The sequence below is a fragment of the Lemur catta genome, chromosome 5, assembly GCF_020740605.2.
Source record: "Lemur catta isolate mLemCat1 chromosome 5, mLemCat1.pri, whole genome shotgun sequence".
In the NCBI taxonomy this organism is placed as follows: domain Eukaryota; kingdom Metazoa; phylum Chordata; class Mammalia; order Primates; family Lemuridae; genus Lemur; species Lemur catta.
The window spans coordinates 4,657,229-4,678,265 of NC_059132.1; positions in this window are offsets into that span (position 1 = coordinate 4,657,229).

Sequence of the window (21,037 nt, forward strand, 5' to 3'; positions counted from 1 at the left end):
TGCAGCAAAATTTTAGAGCATAAAACAGCTCACACAGCAGTGTTTCACAAGGACAGATAGTATCACCATGGCAACATTTTTCTGAGTTCCTTAAGAGCATTTACTTGCATGATACTGTCAAAGATTCAGGCATGGTCTGTGAAAACACCACATAAAGAGTGTCATGCAGGGGTGGAGAAAATCGTTTCCAATTTATCTCCAGAAAAGATAACTTTTCTATAGGAAATCACTGTAATAAAAGTTGGTATATAAAATCTTAAATTAAGAAACATAAATTAGGGGATAATTACTTATATTACAGTGGAAGTCATCAAAGATTTCTTTTGAAAAGCCAGCTTCCCTAGTATATTCAAAATATAATGCATTGTTCAAAATTCTATATGATTAACAAGTACATGAAAAGATGCTGAACATCCTTAGTCATTAAGGAAATGCAAATCAAAACCACAATGAAGTACTAATTTACACCCACTAGACGGGTATAATTTTAAAAATGGAAAATAACAAGGGTTGGCAAGGATGTGGGAAAATTGGAACCCTGTATGTTGCTGGTGGGCATGTAAAATGTGCAGCCTCTGTGGAAATAGTCTGGCATTCCTCAAAAAGTTAAACATAGAATTACCATATGATGCTGCAATTCCATCCCTAGGTCGGGACTCAAACCTCCATGTGCATGTTCATTCATAGCAGCACTATTTACAACAGCCAAAAGGGAGAACAATCTAAATGTTCATCAGCAAATGGATGGATAAACAAATTGTGGTACACACATACAGTGGAATTTTATTCAGCCATAAAAATGAATGAAGTACTGATATATGCTACAACATGGATAGACCTCCAAAATATTATTTTAAGTGAAAGCAGTCAGACACAAAAGGTCACATATTGTATGATTCCATTTATATGAAATATCTAGAATAGAAAATTCCACACAGACAGACTGGTGGTTGTCAGGGGATATGGAGAGGGAGGAATGGAGAGAAACTTCTTAATGGGTAAGAGGTTTTACTTTGAAGTGATGGAAATGTTTTAGAACTAGATAGAGGTGTGGCTGCACTACATTATGAATGTACTAAATGCCACTGAATTGTTCACTTTATTTCTTTTTCTTTTCTTTTCTTTTTTTTTTAGCAACTCGCATGGAACTAGATGAATTGTTGACTTTAAAACGGTTAATTTTATGTTACATAAAATTCACTTCAATAAATTATTTTTTTAAATGTTAATAAACATAAACATGAAGATGTGAGAAAAAAATAACAACTGACTACTTAATCATTTCAGAAAACCATGTATATGGTGCCTATACCTATTCAATACATTCAATACATTCAATACAAAAGTATTAAATACATTTATGGGAGGCCATTGTTTTAGACTAAGCTCCTGCACTAAACCTCCAAAGACCAAACCAAAATGGAGTCACTCATGCTAAGTACCACATAGTCAAACAGAAATTTTAATGAAGTAGGTAAAACCCCAAATAGACCAGTTTACTGAAAATAAGAGATTCCTAGTAATCAATCAAAATAAGCCCAGTTAACCCGAGCTGGCATGACAGGGAAGTCCCCTCTGCTATAACCCTTACAAGAAAAGTAGCCTGAAGTAACCTGAGGTTCACCAAACCACTTTTTTTATTATTCTGTTTCCTTGTTCCCACCTTATAAAAACCAATTATTCTGACGTGCCAAACAAAACACCTATTCTATTTTATAGAATGAGATGCTGCCCCTAATTCATGAGTCGCTAATAAAAGCCAGTTAGATCTTTAAAGTAAATTTATTGAAATTTTGTTTTTAAACAAAAGGAACAGAAAGCACTTACTAAAATCCTGGTTTCTTCCTGTTAAAGTAAAATTATGTCTGCCATACAAATACAAAATGAACACATGTCAAAGGTTTTATTTAAGTCATTAAGAACAGAACTAGTAAGATGTTAAAAACTAGTTCGAGACAACTAGAAATTCCAAAATGAATTTGTTAATGGATGCAAAACTAGCTTATTGTGTGTGAGAAGTAGTGATCAACTCACCTCCACAAGACAAAATTCATTTGCATTTCTATAGATAAGAATAATTGGTATCACTCTCAGTTTTCTACAACCTTACAGAATTTAAAAGAGTTCAAAGACAATGTAGAATCAGATAACCTGAAAGGGTTCACTAGTCATTGTCTAGCATTCTGAGGGACAACCAGTAATTTTTTTCCCAAATTTCACAATTTTTCCTGATAGTCCTCTGGAAATAACTCACTGCCTTGACAAACAGCTTCTCTTCTCGAGACTTCAGGTCCTCATTTGTTTAAAAAAAAAATTTAAGGAGGAGTTGGCTTGGATGACCTGAAGCTCATCTTGAGCTTTGACAACCTGCTAAGAACCTACTTCCAGGGGCCAGATGGTGAGTCACAGATTCCTACAGGTAACAGAGCCTTTAAGCCATCAGCATTCATGATTACATCACATCAATTACATCTCTAATGATAAGGCATGCCATCCTTTGATGAGGGAGGCCATGTTCCCAATGAATCATTCTAGAACAATTTGCCTATTTTTTGTGCTACTACTGGAAATAGGATAATACTGAATTCCCTCAGCTTTTGTCATGACTAGTAAGCATCATTTAGTTTTTAAACAATTGGCCAAAATTAGAGAGCAAAGTAGCCTGGAGCTACAAAACAAGACAAAATGAAGTAGGTAGCCTACATGAGATGCTCAAAAATACTAAGTTGAATGGCTTTTGAGATATTTACAACATGTTCTATACACATAGTTTTTTATAAACATAGTATGACATTTATGTTTTTTCCTTTTGTTTGATCTTCTATCATATCACACTCTCCAGTTGCTCAGTACCGGGCACACAGTGGGTCCTCAATCAACACTTGCTATTTAATCCTATAATTTATTACGGAGAGTGGAAGTCTATACTTAAAGAAATTTTCAGTTAGCTTGTGATAACAGAGTATCTCTATATAGGTTGAGTATCCTTAATACAAAACTCTGAAATCTGCAATGCTCAAAATCTAAAACTTTTTGAGTGTTGACATGATGCTCAAAGGAATATTTAAGTATAGGTTATATTCCAAAATCTGAAAAAAATCTAAAATCTGAAACACTTCTGTTCCCAAGTATTTTGGATAAGAGAAACTCCACCTGTATGTTGGACCTGAATTCTTTTTACTGTATTTTAAATGTACTGATCAATTCAGGGCAATCAAAAGAACATCCACCAACAGCGTATGAAACAGAAGTCTTAAGCTTCCAAGAAAAAAAGTACCATTTTATAATTAAAAATACTTCTCCATAAAGATCTAAAACATTGCATACATCCTCCACCAAAGCCAATGCTAAGATTAATATTAGGTTTCTGCAATCAGTAAAATTATAAGTCTGACCCAAGCAACTGTGAGCTATCTCCTATCTTGTGGATTGAAAGAAAGGATAGCTTGAATTTCCTTTAAATGCCAATACCAAAATTCTTTACCTTCCAGCTAAAAATGCTTTGCTCACCATGAGACTTTGGCTCTATCCCGCCTTTTATCTCTCCATTCCCATTTAGATTTCATGTACAATGGTCAGCGGTTAACTCAGGGTCACATATTTTTGTCCTTCTGTTGGGAGGATGAGCATTCCCCAAAGTGTGGTAAATTGAAAGCTGGAACTGCATCCACTAGAGTGGGAGAGTGCGACCCTTCCCCAGCCCTTCCAGCGGATACCTCAGCCTCTTTGCACACAGCTGTCACTCCAGTTTATGCCCCTTCTTGCCAGAGAGCAGGGATCTACCTCAAACACACACAGTCTTGAAGGGCTCTTTCTGTGGGGACAGCAGGAGCAGAAAACACGACAGACAACACGGAGGCTGTGAGTACCTTTGACACCAAGGCTGCTAGTTGGCTAGGTTTTCTCACATCATATTGATCCTACAGATGAGGAAAATCAAATATTCTAAATTCCTTGGGAGCAGGACAGAGAATACAATCGTGATGATTTTAGCTTAGAGGAAACCAGTCCAATGACTCCCCACTTCTACTGTCAGGACCAAACACCTTCCCTCACTCGCTCACACACTCATCAATACACACGTAACTAATGTCTATTATTTAAAGAACTAAGCAAAATGTAGGGGGGGATTCAAGGTACGCTAGAGCTCAATGTTTCCTGGCTCCAAATATCTGGAGCCGTTAAAGTCCCTGCACTTCCCAGCGTTCCTCCCTTTGCTCAGTGCATTTCTGAGAAGCCAGTGCCAAGCTGAGCTGAGTGGAGACTAGATAGAGAATGCAGCAGTTTCCATGTTTGTCCTTTCATTCTCTTCATTGTCACCTGGGTCCTTGACTTTGCCCTGGGGAGGCCAGGCAGAATCTGCTGGTGACTTTAAGACTAGAAATGACAAATAGCAGGGAAAGATAAATAGAAAATGTACTGACATCGCCAGAAGGAAAGGAAGAGTGTAGTATGAAAAAAAGAGAAGGGTGATGAAGGAGAACAGGTAATATTAATAGCGGATCTCTACAGGGATGGCAAGGGGACTCTGACTCACGTTTTCGAGCTCAGTTTTTAAGACCCAGAGTCAAAACCTACCTGTGAAGGATCCCTAGAGGAGGAGGCTGAATTAAAATGTCCATACGTGCATTATGCTAAATGCAGGGGAAGGGGTGGAGACAGAATAAACATTACTGAATACCTATTGATTTTTCCTTCCATCCCATAGATTTAGTCAAAAAACTAAAGAAACCCAAGGAATTTGTTTTTATGTGCTCAGTCTGTGGTTGATCTTTTATTCCTTCTTTTCTTCCATATTTTCCAAGTTTTCTGTAACAAGAATACATTTTGTTTGGTAAAAATGTTTAAATAAATTACATTATAAAAATAGAACAAACCTCCCAACTTGGAGAGAAAGCCCTGGGTCAGACTAGACACAACTGAGTGGACTATGAAATCCCAGAGCTCCCAAGGCTCTTAGCACCAACTGCTGCCAAAGTCTGAATCTGTTGGCTTTTCTGAGTCTAGCAGTTAACAAGAAGATAAGATTTGCCTTCCTCACAGGCTTGCTCTGATCACAAGATAAACGTGTCAAAGCATTTTGTGAATATCAAGCACTTAATCAGTGTGAGATAGTATTATCTCAGTTAAAGGCAACTTGCTATAAAATTAAAGGAAGGTAGGGACAGACATAAAGAAGGAAGGGATTTGCATGAATTCCCTCCCATTTTAGTTCACCAGATGTCCATGGATTAATTTTGACTGGCAAAGGCTTTCTGCTCAGGACATTTGAAGTCATAACAGAAACAGAAATTCAGCAATAAGAATCCTTACTCCATGTAGGTAACTTGGATCACTGTGAAATCTTCAGGTCCTAGAGAACTGAATTCCCACATTTCCAGCTCTGCTGGACTCTGACCCCTTGGCGGAAACACGGATGGAAGAGACCTAGCAAAAATATATTTGATACTAGAAGAGATCAAATGATTTCCCCTCAGACTAGCCCTGAGTTTGATTTCAAGTTCTCACCTTGATATACTTAACTATCTCCTAGAGGAGCTGGAGGTACTAATTAACTGAACCTGGCAAAAAGCACTAATAGGCATATCAGGACAAGGACTGAGGACTTTTACTGACACTGGTCCACAGCCAAATTTGTTTCTCTTTCTGGCTCCTACTTGCACAGTGCATTAAGGGAATAGATGATGTCAACACCACCAGGCAGGCAAGTTATCTCAATACTCAACTCCTGGCAGGAGAATTTGTGCCCTGGTTTATATTTAGTACTTTTCTACCTTAGTAATCCAGTCAGCTGAAGAAGAGCCAGCAACCTGACTGTTCTCTGAGCTCACAACATTTATTTATTCCTTAGCAATTAGCAGTACATTTAGTCACCTGGGAAAGAATCTACTAGGAGTGTAGGGTCCCATCATTTGCAGACTTTCAGAGGCCACACAGGATTATCATCCCAACCAAAGTGGAAGGGTGGGCCTCACTATTTCATTAGTAGCAACCTTCTGCTCAAGGGACAAAGACAAAGAAAGAGAGGTTGCTAACAAAATCAAGTAGTATAGCCTATCATTTTATCACCAGGGTGGAGGATGGGGTGAAAAGCAAGAACTCTGCTTTACTGTTTTTTATAAAATGTTAGACCTTAAATTAGGGCACACATTCAGCTCCGCTTAAGTTTCAAATTGGACTGTTGCTAGGAGTTCACAGTGAATATTGCCTTTTTACCAAGATGCAGAAAGTGAAATATCAAAAGATTAATCAGTCATTTCCACGTCTTTTCATTTGGATTTAACCCAAATATTTAATTTTATTTCAATCTCATACAGCTTGTAAGGACCGATTTATCCAACACCAGCTGTCTTCATATTTAAAAGCTGCACCACAAAGATAAAATTAGAATCAAGTGAGGATCATATTCCTCAGCAAGAATTCTGCTCTATGTCCCACTGCTGCCCTGAGATACAACTGACAAATCAAATACCAGCATTGTTGTTGTTTTTCTTGGACACTTCCTAAGTAGCCATAGTATGATAGAAACTGTACAGATTACAAAACGAGGCAAGAACCCTAAACTCATAGAATTATATACATGGGGACAAATTTATTTCCAAGGTTATATTTCTCAGCAAAGTGGGAGGAAAGCATGCACTGTTTTGACAGAGTTGGGAGTGAGTGAAGTCAATTATCACAAACTCCCTTTTTATTAATATTTTTGGTAACTTCCACTTCAGGAATTTTATAAACTTGCATGACACTCAAATTAGACTGACATCTGGGTAAAGTACAACTGTTTGTTAAATCAAAAATGAAAGATCAAATGTCATCATCTTGGTGTTAGATATTTGGTGTGACAATGCATTTGTGTTTAAAAAAAAAAGAAAAATAATCTCAAGATTCTAAACTATTACTAGTTAAACATTTACCTTGAATGTCTAATTGTAAAAATGTAGCTGTAAAAATACATTGATAATGTTCTATGATCAGTTTGAAGGCATTTTACAAGAGGGGAAAAATGTTTAGTTCTCAACAGGCATTTTACAAGAGGGGAAAACAGAAGTAACCAATAAACACTCAAAATACGCACAACCTCATTTATGATTAAAGAACTTCAAGTTTATAAAACAGTGAGATACCATATTATAAGAATTATAAAGAAATTATTTTCAAATAACTGTTGAGAATGTACCATTTTAGAAAAGGACAATTTGGCCATAGCTATTAAAATTTAAAACATAAGCTTTTTTCCCCTGTAATTCCACTGCTATAGAAATACTTACAAAAGTATACAAAGGTATATTTACAAAGGTGGTCATAGTGTATTGTTTTTAACAATTCACATAATCTTCAACAGAGAACTGATTAAGTAAACAGTAAACTAATATAAACCATATAAAAAATACTATGTAGGAATTTCGAAGAATAAATTTATGTACTATTATCAAATGATGACCCAGATATACTAAATGAAAAAACAAGGTATAGACTAGCATATATACTATGATCGCATTTATGAAAAAAATAAAATAAAATAATATACATAGCTGTATATGCAGATAAATTTCCTAGAAGGATATCCAAGAAACTGTTAATAGAAATTGGGGATGGGAAAGGGTCAACTTTTGCTTTTCACTTTATACTTTCTGTATTCTCTGAATGTTTAGAATTTTTTCCCTTAAGCATCTACTACTTTTATTTTTTAAAATCTTTTGGCACTAAAAGGTTTGTTTCAGTTTTCTAGAATATTCATTTATGTGGCACACTCAAGTCCCTAAAAATTCTTTACACATCAAAAGAATTAAATTATTCTCAGAGTAGTTTTAGCACTGACTGTTTTTACTGTATCTTAATTTTCTGAAATCGGCATTTCCTGTATGTTTGGTAAAATCAGCCAGAACTCCATGTACTTACTATGACAGATAACAAAGAAGGAACTGTTTCATACATCATTTTTATTCTGAAAGTAGTTCTGACCTCCCAGGATGTATTTCTTCATACCTTGTTATCATTTCAATGATTAGAAAATATTTAATGTCAGGGAAATATTAAGTATGACAATACTCTGAGCACATTAAATTCCTCCAAGACATTCATTAAGGGACCTCTGGTCCCAGGTTCAAGAATCCAAGGATGTAACAGTAAGTGGCAGGCAAGCTTGTTTTGATGCGTGAAAGTATTCTATAAATTACTAAATGGAACAGAAATTTAGATAGAATGTTAGTATATTTTGTTGGGGGCTACTGCCTTAACTGATGTCACCAAGCATCAGATTGGACATAGGATAACTACTTGGACTATCTATATTCTGACATTATACTAAACAGAAAACTTTCCATAATCATAGGCTGATGTAGCATGTAGCGACGTTAACTTCCTTCTCTCACTTTTGGCAGACCCTGTAGACAGTACAGATTCTCCATGATGTTACTTTTGAGTGTGTAAGTATGTGTGTTCATGTAGGTTTTTTAAAAACAGACTTCAGGCCGGGTGCGGTGGCTCACACCTATAATCCTAGCACTCTGGGAGGCCGAGGTGGGAGGATCACTTGAGGTCAGGAGTTCGAGACCAGCCTGAGCAAGAGCAAGACCCTGTCTCTACTAAAAAGAAAAAAAAATACACTTCAGGTGCATAAATAATATCTCAAATTATTAATTAACATGCATGGTACTGTTCTTTATTTACTGGTTCATTTCCTTATTTATTTTAATAATATTAAAAATCCTGTGAACCCATTATTCAACCCAAGAACTAGAACAATACCAATAATTCTCCCTTATCTCTTCTTACCTTCCCCCAGATGTAACCACTTTCCTATATTTTGGATTCTTGCTTTTTATTTATTTTTATTTTATTTTTTTTTTTTTGAGACAGAGTCTTGCTCTGTTGCCTGGGCTAGAGTGCCGTGGCATCAACCTAGTTCACAGCAACCTCAAACTCCTGGGCTTAAGCGATCCTACTGCCTCAGCCTCCCGAGTAGCTGGGACTACAGGCATGCGCCACCATGCCTGGCTAATTTTTTTACATATATATAATTTTAGCTGTCCAGATCATTTCTTTCTATTTTAAGTAGAGACGGGGTCTCACTCTTGCTCAGGCTGGTCTCCAACTCCTGACCTCAAGCAATCCTCCCGCCTCGACCTCCCAGAGTGCTAGGATTACAGGCATGAGCCACTGCGCCCGGCCAGTTCTTGCTTTTTAAATCGTCTTACCAAGGATATATTATTGCATCTTAAGTTAAAATAGGAGAATCAAGCAGAATTAACATTACAATAAATTCATTGAGGGGCAGAACCTGCATTAAATGCCCTGGGAAAGACACAGATGCCTGAGAGAGTATAGCATTGTCCTTGGCAGTCAATATATTTTTGTTGAATTGGATCTAGCAGAGAAATTTACCAAGTACACACTTTAAGATTGCATCCTTAAACAGTCAGGGGATTTGCAGGGATCTCTTGGAATTTGGGCAGACTGAAGACATTTATGATCCAAACAACTCCTTAACCTCTGACCCAGGGCCAGTCTGTAAAGCAGGCAGCATCCCTACTGCCAGTCTCCTCCTCTCTCCTTTATGCAACTTTTTCCCATTTGGCATTAAGGACCAGGAGTTGAGTCTCTGCTACTTGATACCTAATATAAAACTACTACCCCATCTGTCCTATACATGATGACAGATAAATCTCCCTTAAGTACAGGTCCTATCATGTCACTCTTTATCCAGTTGAGAAAACTGCAATGATTCCTTAACACACAGTATTATCTAAATCCTTACCATGGCATTCAAGGCTCTTTGAGGTCTGATCCTAACCAATCTTTCCTATCAAACTGACTTGCTCTTCCCTATGCATGCCTCACATTTCAACCAATGCTAAGATTTTGTTTAGCTATTTGCCAAAGTGTGGTCTGTGGGAATTTGTAAGAAATGTAAGGTCTCAGGCCCCATCCCAGGCTTACTGAATCAGAATCTGCATCTTAACGAGATTTTCAGGTGATGCATCTACACATTAAATTTTAAGAATTACTGTAAAACTATCAAATGCTTTTTCATGATATTTGAGGGGCTGTTATTATGATTATTTCCCTACAGAATATGTGAACACTTAGAAAGCAAAAGGTTATCCAAATTATATGCTTAAAATACGCTGTCCAACCTTCAGAAACAAAGGAATACACTGAGGGGATACTCAGTAAATATTATATGTACAGACTGATTTTGTTCCACATCTGCCGCTAAAAAGGTAACAAAATCACAATCTTTCACTCTTTTGTCCAACAAATTAGGTCCAAGATAGCCATCATATCCACACAAACACATGGACATACATATACACACAGGGTCTTCTATAAGTAGGATTTTTAACAGGAAAGCAAATTGTAAAAGAAAGTGATGTTAAAGCCTGCTGTTAAAATCAAAGCTATCTCTGGATCAACTGGAAAATCACTCACTTTTAAGTTCCCTTTAAACTAAAACTGAGGGGCTAGATTTACTGGATGGACTCCTAGGTTTATTTGGGGCTCTAATATTCAATGATTCTATGACTCTAGGGGACATCACTGCTACATTGTCCCAGAAGTGACTGAGGAACCAGGGATATCCTGAGATTAAGTATGAAGCTGCAAAGCCTGACTCCCTCTCCCAGTTCTCTCCAAACCCCAACTTTCCTACAACCTCCCCCAAAACTCCTGCTCTTCACGTGTGTCTAGTATCATCATCCCCCCCTCCATTTCCTAGCACTTCAAACTGTCCCTTGCCTCCATAAGCTTGTCACTTTCCCTCTTCTCTCCCCTACTCTGCGCCTCAGCTTCTTAGCCTCTCTCAGTGTCTAACATCACCAAGGTGGCAATGAGCTAAATTGAACTGCACCAATGGAAGAAAGTTAGTTCGAAAGAAAGATGTACTGATAACCTGTCCCAGTCACCTTCTGCCCTCCTCTTACATATTTAGGTTATTAAGTATGAAATGTCCATTTCCTTAAGTATGAAGTTTGACAGGTGATATCTCTGACATTTCACTTTTGACACTTTTTGTTTTATTTTTGTTCTGAAGGTACAACCTCATTCTTTCAAATACGTGATTTGGCTTGCGATTATCTTTCCAAGTTTTTTAGAGCAATTTTTGTGAAATCATGCATAAATCAAAAATTCGTGTTATTTTTGAATATGAGTTTCATTGTGGAACCAATGCAGTGCAGACAACTCGAAATATCAATGAAGTGTTTGGGGAAAGGATGTGGCTAATGAATGCACAGTATGTTGATGGTTGGAGAGGTTCTGTTCTGGCAAGTTTAATCTTGAAAATGAGCCATGTGGGCAACTTGAGACCAAGCTGGATAATGATGAGCTGAAAGCTTTAATGGAAGTGAATCCATTTCTACCTATGTGTGAATTGGCAGCAAGGTTTGACGTTACTATTCCAACAATATTAGACCATTTGAAACAAATAGGCAAAGTAAAGAAGATGGATAGACAGGTACCACATCAATCAAACCAGTATCAGAAGAGAAATCATCTCAAAGCTTGCCTTTCTTTGCTGTCACAACATAATGGCAAACCATTTCTACACCATATTGTTATGTGTGATGAAAAATGGATTCTTTTTGACAATTACAAGCATTTGGCACAATGGTTGGATAGAGATGAAGTGCTGAAACACAGTCCAAACCGAATATTCATCAAAAAAACCTAATGGTGTCTGTTTGGCGGTCTAGCGCTGGCATTATCCCCTACAGCTTCAAGAAACCTGGTCATTCAATTATAGTGGATGTCTACTGCAGCCAATTGGATGAAATGATGGAGATGCTTGCGATTAAGCAGCTGAGATTGGTTAACAGAGACAGTCCGAACCTCTTGCAAGACAACACTTGACCACATGTCACACAAACAACGCTGCTCAAACTACAGAGGCTGGACTTGGAAACTCTCTAGTCATCCACTGTATTCACCAGACCTTGCATCAACTGACTAGCACTTCTTCCAGGATTTGGACCACTTCTTGCTAGGAAAAATATTCAATTCTCAACAAGCTGTGGAAAACACCTTTAGCAATTTCATTCCCACTTGCTCTCCAGGCTTCTTTGCTGCTGGCGTAAACAAGCTACCATTAAGATGGCAAAACTATGTCAATAGTTTAGGCTCATACTTTGATTAATTGTACTACTTCTTGTTTGAGATAATAATAAACCACACTTTTGATTTGAAATAAAACATTACATATTTATTGACCTTAATAATTCCTTAGTGACTCTCTTGAGAGAACTGAAGTGGGGTGTCATTGTAACACATTCTGCAGTGAGGGGCCTGGGCCTAGTGAGAATTTGCCCTTTGAGTATCTTAAATACCTTTATTTCCTGAACACACTTTCAGTTCTGCCTCTGCCAAGGCCTCTAATGTGCTCAAAGCTTTGACCCAAAGCTATTTCACACCCAAAAAAATCGAATCAACACAGTTACCACGTCTCTCTCTCACATTTTGAAAACAACTTTTTACACACTGTCCAGTTCAATTAACCTCAACACCATACATATTTTCTTATACATCTTATACAGATAAGCAGTAAAACAGAGACCATTCTCAGAGCTACGTTTCTGACCCAGTGTCCTGTGTATGAAGAGTTTGTTGGCGGACATCTCTGTTCACATCTTCATAAGGTCTCTCCTAAACCCAAAGGCTAGTTATAAAGTAGAACTTGAGACTTTTCATTAGAGCCTAGCTCCCCCTTCTAGCTCCCAAGAAGTTCACTTGGTGCGATTTACTCATACGGATCAAGGAAGTACATTTTTGGGGGGTTTTGTTGGTTTCCCCCACACACATACACACATAAGGTCGTTTCTCAAGGAAGTATGTTTCTTACAGTAGAGGTTAAGAGCTGTCTGCTCTGGAGACAGATTCTGTGGATTTTATTCCTGGCTCCACCACTTACTACCTATGTGACTTTGGGCAACTTGTGTCACCTCTCTAAGCTTATGTTTCCTTATCTGTAAAATGGGAATAATAATATCCCTACATCTTGGGCTGTTGTGAACAGTGAATGAGATATATATATAAAGTGGTTAGCGCACTTCGTGGAAATCAAACGGGGGAGGGAGGAGGAGAGGAGGGGCAAAAACCTACATAATGGGTTCAATGAACACTATTTGGGCAATTGGCACACTTATAGCTGTGACTCAAGCATTATAAAAGCTATACATGTAACTAAAACATTTGTACCCCCTTAATATTTTGAAATAAAAATAAATATTATAAATAAAAAAATAAAGTGGTCAGTGCAGTGCCTGGGTGATTAGCTTCATTTCACAGTTATTAAAAATCAAGCTGTAGCCGGGCGCAGTGGCTCACGCCTGTAATCCTAGCACTCTGGGAGGCCGAGGCAGGTGGATCGCTCAAGGTCAGGAGTTCGAGACCAGCCTCAGCAAGAGCAAGACCCCGTCTCTACTAAAAATAGAAAGAAATTATCTGGCCAACTAAAATATAGATATAGAAAAAATTAGCCAGGCATGGTGGCGCATGCCTGTAGTCCCAGCTACTGGGGAGGCTGAGGCAGTAGGATCGCTTAAGCCCAGGAGTTTGAGGTTGCTGTGAGCTAGGCTAAAGCCATGGCACTCACTCTAGCCCGGGCAACACAGCGAGACTCTGTCTCAAAAAAAAAAAAAAATCAAGCTGAGAGAGTTGTTGTGAATGGTCTTTTTTTTTTTTTTTAATTTGCAAAGCCTGCTTAATGCTACAGATTCTCCTCTCTAGGGCTCTTCTAGTTACACATAGCTCTAACACATGCCACTGTCCGTGTGGTGGGTAACCTGACTCCTAGCTAATGACAGTGTGGGGTCTCAGTTGTCCTTGTACATACAGTATTCCTCTCAGCAATAACTCTGTGACTGTGTGCAGGACAAACAGAAATGGAACAGACCCTTGCAAAAATCAGACATTATCTTATAACCTAGAAACTCGTGTACTAAAATAAAGCCAGTGGCATCAAAAATGACAAACATCTTCTTCCTATTTTAGGTTAAACAGCAAATGAAATAAAAGTTTTAGAGTTAAATATAAAAGTCTCTTTTGCATCCAGCAGGATGTGAAAGTCATTAAAAGGAATCAAATCTCCTCCACCTCCAAGATGACCTGTCTGCTGCAGAATGCCGCCACTGGAGAGGGCATTGCTGCAGCTACAGCGGTGGCTCTTCTTATTTAAAGGCAAATAAAGAGGTGAAACGTGTTCATGAAGAAATCTGTGTCTGTGTTTAAAACAGTCCATCAGAGGATTAGTCAGTTTTGGTGCGGGCGTGAGGCAGTGACAACTTTGGAAGGCTAATTCTAAAGAAGAAAACACTATAATGCATGTGCAGAAGAGCATTCTGGGGAAAGGGCAGACCAAAGATGTGGGGAGAGCTCGCAAAATACAAATTTTGTCAATTTGGCAGTTCTGCCAAAAGTTGGATCAAAAGTTGCTCATTGCTCCCAAGACAGTAAGGCTCTTAACTCTAGGCAACTTTTCTCCTAACATCTCTCATCAGCAGGATCACTGTAGGTGTTGGAGAATGAGACCCAGAAAGTATTGCAGGCTACTCACCTGGAACCTGAGTCTCTCCCACCACTACTCCTTTGCCCCTAGGCTGGTTCAATTTCAGTATTTCACCCTCAAATAAGAAAAAGATACTAAACCCAAGCTTTGGCTAAATTTGAAAGTTCCCTAACAAAACAAAGTGAAAAGCAGTTTGTCATATAATTCAACTATTTACCTTAGTACTTGAGCCTTAAGGCTTGAATTTTTTATATACAAGAATTCTATAAATTGGATTTTTTTTTTTTTTTTTTTGAGACAGAGTCTCACTCTGTTGCCCAGGCTAGAGTGAGTGCCATGGCGTCAGTCTAGCTCACAGCAACCTCAAACTCCTGAGTTTAAGCAATCCTACTGCCTCAGCCTCCCGAGTAGCTGGGACTACAGGCATGCACCACCATGCCCGGCTAATTTTTTCTATATATATATTTTAGTTGGCCAGATAATTTCTTTCTATTTTTTTTTTTTTTTAGTAGAGACGGGGTCTTGCTCTTGCTGAGGCTGGTCTCGAACTCCCGACCTCGAGCGATCCACCTGCCTCGGCCTCCCAGAGTGCTAGCATTATAGGCGTGAGCCACCGCGCCCGGCCAACAAATCGGATATTTTAAAACCATTTCCTGTACTGCCATAATTGAGGTTTCAAGAAACCACAAAAAAATAAATGGGGAAGTTTTTCTTCAAAAGAGAAAGATTAGTCTTGGAACATTTGCGTTTGGAGCCCTAAGCCTTCACGTGAGAAATCCACCTTCCCTGAGGTCACCACGCTGTGACAAGCCCAAGCTACACGGAAAGGCCCTAAAGGATGAGACACCATGTGGCAGGAGGGCACCAAACAAGGTAGCACCAAGGTACCAGACATGTGAGTGAAGAAACCATCTGTGAAATGCATCATGTAGGCCCAGCTGCCAACACAGGTCAGAGATGAACTGCCTGCCCAGCCAGATCTTCTCGAATTCCTGACCTAAAACATCGAGCCACAGGAGAAAGCCCACATACCCCAGAAGAGGCCCCCACTGAGCAACAGTTTTAAGATATGTCCTAGTTGTTTCCAAGTCCATTAAGATCTCGGCATCAGGGGGAGGAAGTAGTAACATTCATAACTCATGAGCAGGCAGCATTTGCTTTGACGGAGCAGCTGTCTGAGAAAAGCCATGAACAATGTGGACCTTGACAACAGGAAAACATGTACAGTAAGGGCTGCGCCACACAGATACTCAAATAGAAATGTGCATGCTAGTTACAGTGGAGTAACTGTCATTTTAATAACTCTATAGAGTAAATGGTTTTATATCGAAACACCATTTAGATATTGGAGGAACCATGAGAACCAGTACAGTGAGTATTTTATTCCAACATGAAGAAACAGACAATTAATGAGGCCGGGATAGACCTCCTCTTTGGCACTGTGTAAATTCAAGAAATTTGATAAAACACTGGGGAAGAGGCAAAACTCCAATTATGAACAAGTAAAATTTCTAGTAATCTAGAAAATAATAGCTCATGCTTGACACTAGTTTAATGTATCGAAATTTTTAAAAGATCATTTCTGTTTCTGAAAAGCAAGAAAGAAAAAAGAGAGAAAACAAAAGAGAAAGAGACAAACATGAAGGTCATATGGAAAGAATCAAGAGATCTGGAAAAATTAAAATCCACTGTAGCTAGAAAATGGTCTAGATAAACTGGGGAAGAAATAGTGAGGTGCATCTTCAGAATTTCCCATGGGCCAAAACTTCCTTCAGAACTTTCCAAAATCATCATCAAAATACTCAGTTGAAGTGAAATATCATCTTGTCTTTGAACAGCTTGAGTATGTTCACAAGACAAATTCATCTACTTTTGCAGGGACTGACACTATGGTCACAGTGGTGACTGTAGACTGACACAGTGGGCCACAGAGAGAAAAACTGTACTTGTTCAAAAAGTGATGGAAATCATCACACATATAACTCTCAACTCCTTTTTCCACTTAATTCACGTACTTCTTTCCTCAACTATTTTTCTGCCTCCTCCTGCCCTACTAGGTATAATATAAAATGAAAATAGCCAGGTGCAGTGGCACATACCTGGCTGCTCAGGAGGCTGAGGCAGGAGGATCACTTGAACCTAGGAGTTCAAGACTATAGCACATTATAATTGTGCCTGTGAATAGTCACTGCATCTACCTATCTCTCAAAAAATTTAAAAATTAAAAATAAATAAAATAAAGTAAAATAAAATAAAAAACAAATATCTTTCACAATATCTGTTGCTTTGTAGACACTTGAATTAATTATCTTTAGGTAAATAAAGGTTACTTAGTACAGCACCTGTTACCAAATAGAAAATAAATATTTAAAACAAACACAAAATCATTTTTAAAAAATGGGAACAGCACCATAAACTCTCCATCAAATCAAATAACTTAAGTAACACTTAAAAAGAATGCACCAAGATTAGCTAATTGTGCGAATTTAAAGTATTCTCACTAATATGACATTTTAAAACATTTAAAATACTGTACATTGCTAAACCTACCTTACCTCATTTCTCTTTCCCCATTTTTTTCCTAATGAAGATAGTATCAGATTCTTCAGTTGTTAACTTTGAAATAGATCTAATGTCCTATTTTTCAGACCACTAAACCTACATACTATCCATGAAGCTAGTATAACTCTGCAGACATCCTAGCTATTCAGGCAATGTTAGAAGGCATCACCATTGTTCATTTGTACGATCTCTGTGTATCTTGTCATATTTCCAGGGTAAGATTGCCAAGGTCTTGGACTTTTCATTTGGTAGAGTCTAATTCTGTTCTCTTTACAAAGAGCTAGGGTTACACTCAGCAAAGGTTACCATTTACGTGAGACATGAAGCCTGCTAGCATAACTCATCACCAAAGTAAAATCCCTAGCTATTTTTTCCCTCAAGGACATCCTCAATGCTACCTAAAATCAAGAAAGAACACTTGAGGACAGGTCACACATAAAGCCCTCACATACTCTGAATTCACATTTTCTTTTTTTTTTTTTTTTGAGATAGAGTCTCACTCTGTTGCCTGGGCTAGAGTGAGTGCCGTGGTGTCAGCCTAGCTCACAGCAACCTCAAACTCCTGGGCTTAAGCGATCCTACTGCCTCAGCCTCCTGAGTAACTGGGACTACTGGCATGCGCCACCATGCCCGGCTAATTTTTTCTATATATACTTTTAGTTGTCCAGATAATTTATTTCTATTTTTAGTAGAGACGGGGTCTCGCTCAGGCTGGTCTCGAACTCCTGACCTCGAGCGATCTACCTGCCTCGGCCTCCCAGAGGCACATTTTCATTTTGATATTCTGGAGTGTGGTGTTTCCCCAGCAGTCAAACAAAAAGTTTGAAACCTTTTGAAACATTTTCTATCCCCTAGGGGAAAATACGTGGGACTCACATGTAGACACAGCGGGTTTAACAAGAGAACCCAGTATTTAAGGGTAAGCTTTCTTCTAGACATTATTCCTTTTAATGTTTGGTTTGTTTTATTATTACTTACTCAAATGAGTTCTCAAAGATTTTTCATAAATAAATAACATTTTTAATTGCTTAAATAATTTCTAATGCTCAGTTCATTATCTTTCAACCTTTGCATTCAAGTGGTAGTCAAAGCCACTGCCCTAAGTGCTGACTGCTTTTGTTTTTAGCGCCAACATTCATCTTTCTTCCTCTTATCCTCTGTTGGAAATTCATCTATTCTAGTAATTCTGAAAAACCAGAGATTTGAAAGCAGGATCAGACCCTAAGACTTAGAAAAATGTTTAAAAAGAGCACATATTAGACCTAGAAGAAACCTTAGGGAGTTTCTGACTTCTCACTAGATATAAATGAGACCCCAAAGGTCTTGCCTAAAGTAATGACAGATCTAAAACCATAATCTAGATTTCCTTAATCTTGAATTAGTGCTCTCTCCCCCACACTCCCTGGCCTCTCTATATTTTTATCCATTTCTACAGCATCTTCAGACATAGATTATTTAACTTAGCAACATACCCAAAATAAGATTCAGGGCATTTCTTGGTTCCATTAGTTATTACTGTCTCCTTTCACTGGTTGGATCAGGGACAGGAGATGGGAAGTCCTGCCTGGTCTCCACACCCCATAGATGAAATAATAGCGTGAGCTGCCTGGTGCCTTGCCCATGAAGCTTGATTGTAATTGCTTAAACAGGAAGCATCCAGAATGTTAAGAGGTTCAGTATAAGGGCCTTTCCCTTCATAAGGATTAGATCTTCCCTTTTTTGTTCGCATTAGCCTAGGGACATAGAACAATTTCAAGGTGGCAAAAACCTGAATTCTACCCACCATCAAAACTATTCTGCCAATGTTTTCCAGCTTCTCCTTTGAGATGTGCCAAGAGGCTTAGAAGCAATTTTATCCTCTTGCACCAGTTGACCTTGTATTTATTTATAAGGTATGTTTCTTCCAAGAAGTTCCAGAAGTTTCATACACACTCTCTCATTTAATCCTCCTCTTCCCATGGGGAGAAGCATTTCATTTTTATCTTCCTGCCATAGCCAGAGTTTCCCTGTTGTATACAGGGTTTCTCTTCAGAGTCTGATTCTTAAAGGTTATATTCTCTTTCGGTTACAAACATTCTCAACTGAAGTCTCAACCAATACTGCTAACAAAGCAAATTCATTCATTCAACAAATATTTATTAAGCATCTCCTGTGTGCCTGGCACTATTCTAGGCACTAGAGATATATGAGTAAACAAAACAGACACCCTTTACATACAAAGTAAAAGGACTGTTCCATTACCCAGTGAATTCAGAACCATAAATATACTCTATTCTAATAAATGTATAAAAATCACTACAGTCTCAACAACACAGACTAATATCTACAGCTTCAAATTTATCTGGTAATACAGAGTCCACATGCTATAGGCCTGTATGGATTACACTAGAAGACAAGAGATTTGGATTCTAATCCTGACTCTTATACCAACACAATGCATAATCTTGGACAAATAATATAACTTCTCTGAACCTTACTTTTGTTCTCTGAAGATGTTAGACAAGAAGATTTCTCATATCTTCTCTTGGTCTGCAATTCTATGACTAGTTAACTTCACCTGAGATGACTACTGTGGTGTCAGAATTTACTGCCAAGGTCAAAAGAGGAGAAATCCTTCTACATCAATTGCTTTTCATTGTAGCGTGGGGTTGACAGAAACAGCACAAAGCAACACACACCTCCTGGGAAAATGTACTATCATCTCCCTATGCAACAATCTATAAAATCAATCAATTTCATATCTACTGCATGTTCAACACTGGGCTAGACACTTTGGGGATGAGAAACGTATGGAAAGATTCCCTGATCTTAAGGAGCTTCCAACCGAAAGTACGTGATAATAAATGATTAAAAACAAAAGGTTCTAAGTTCACAAGCGATGAAAATGTCAAGGAGGCCTAGATTAGAAACCTCTGAAGAAAGGTGGAACATCACCTGGATCTATATATAACAGCTACCATCACAGTAACAAAAGCACCTAACATTTATTGAATGCTTGATATATATATCATATATAAATTAAGTACTTTTGTGGGCTCATTTGATCCTCAAAACAACCCTAGAAATTAACACTATTATTGTTCCTATTTTATAGATGGGGAAACTGAGACTTAGAGGGGAGCCTAACATACCTAACGGTGAACGCAGGCAATCTGACCTCAGAGTCTTCCACACCATTTATCAGTCATGGACTGCTTTGCTCACATATGAGACAAAAGGATAAGCACTGTACCTGGCACACAGTTTAGTGTTCTACAGATGTTACTTACTTCCCTTCTCTATCTATCCCCCACCACCATTCACCCCCAACCCTCATCTCCAACTCACATACACACGCGCCTCACCTTTTCCAATTCTAAACATTCTTCAAAGTTCAGTTGAAGGTCCACCCTGTGCAGAAAGTGTTCTTATACCAGTCAAGCTTCTGTCTCTTTACTTACTTCGAGTACTTATACCTTATAGCCTGCCGGGTGATCATGTGCTGTTTGTGACATCACTGGCACTATTTAATGTCTTATGATATTAATGTTTCTGATGCCTTATGGCATTATTAAGATGTTACCTGTATTATTATTGTGCATCTTTTGCACTATCAAACATTTTATATAATTTAATTGCGTCAGCTGACTCCAAACTCCTTTGTAGGACTCCCAGGGTCTCCGCACAGGAGGCATCGGGAAGCATTCACCAGTTCAAAAGTCTGAGCGTTTGTGAAGGTTTCATTCATCAGAAAACAATCCAAGTCAAATAAATGCAGCTAACACTTCAAGGTTTGATTCCACCCTGTTTAGAGAGTCTGTAGGTACAGGTTCTTTCTATTTGTGTCTAATTTTAGACATAAAAGTAATCTAAGCATGTTTACAATCCTTTAAAATCCTTTTATCTCATGGACTTTCACAAGCTTGAATCTATCTTCTTCTGAACTACTAAGGAATAATTCTATCTGTTCTTTGAAAATGAAAAAACAACTAACCA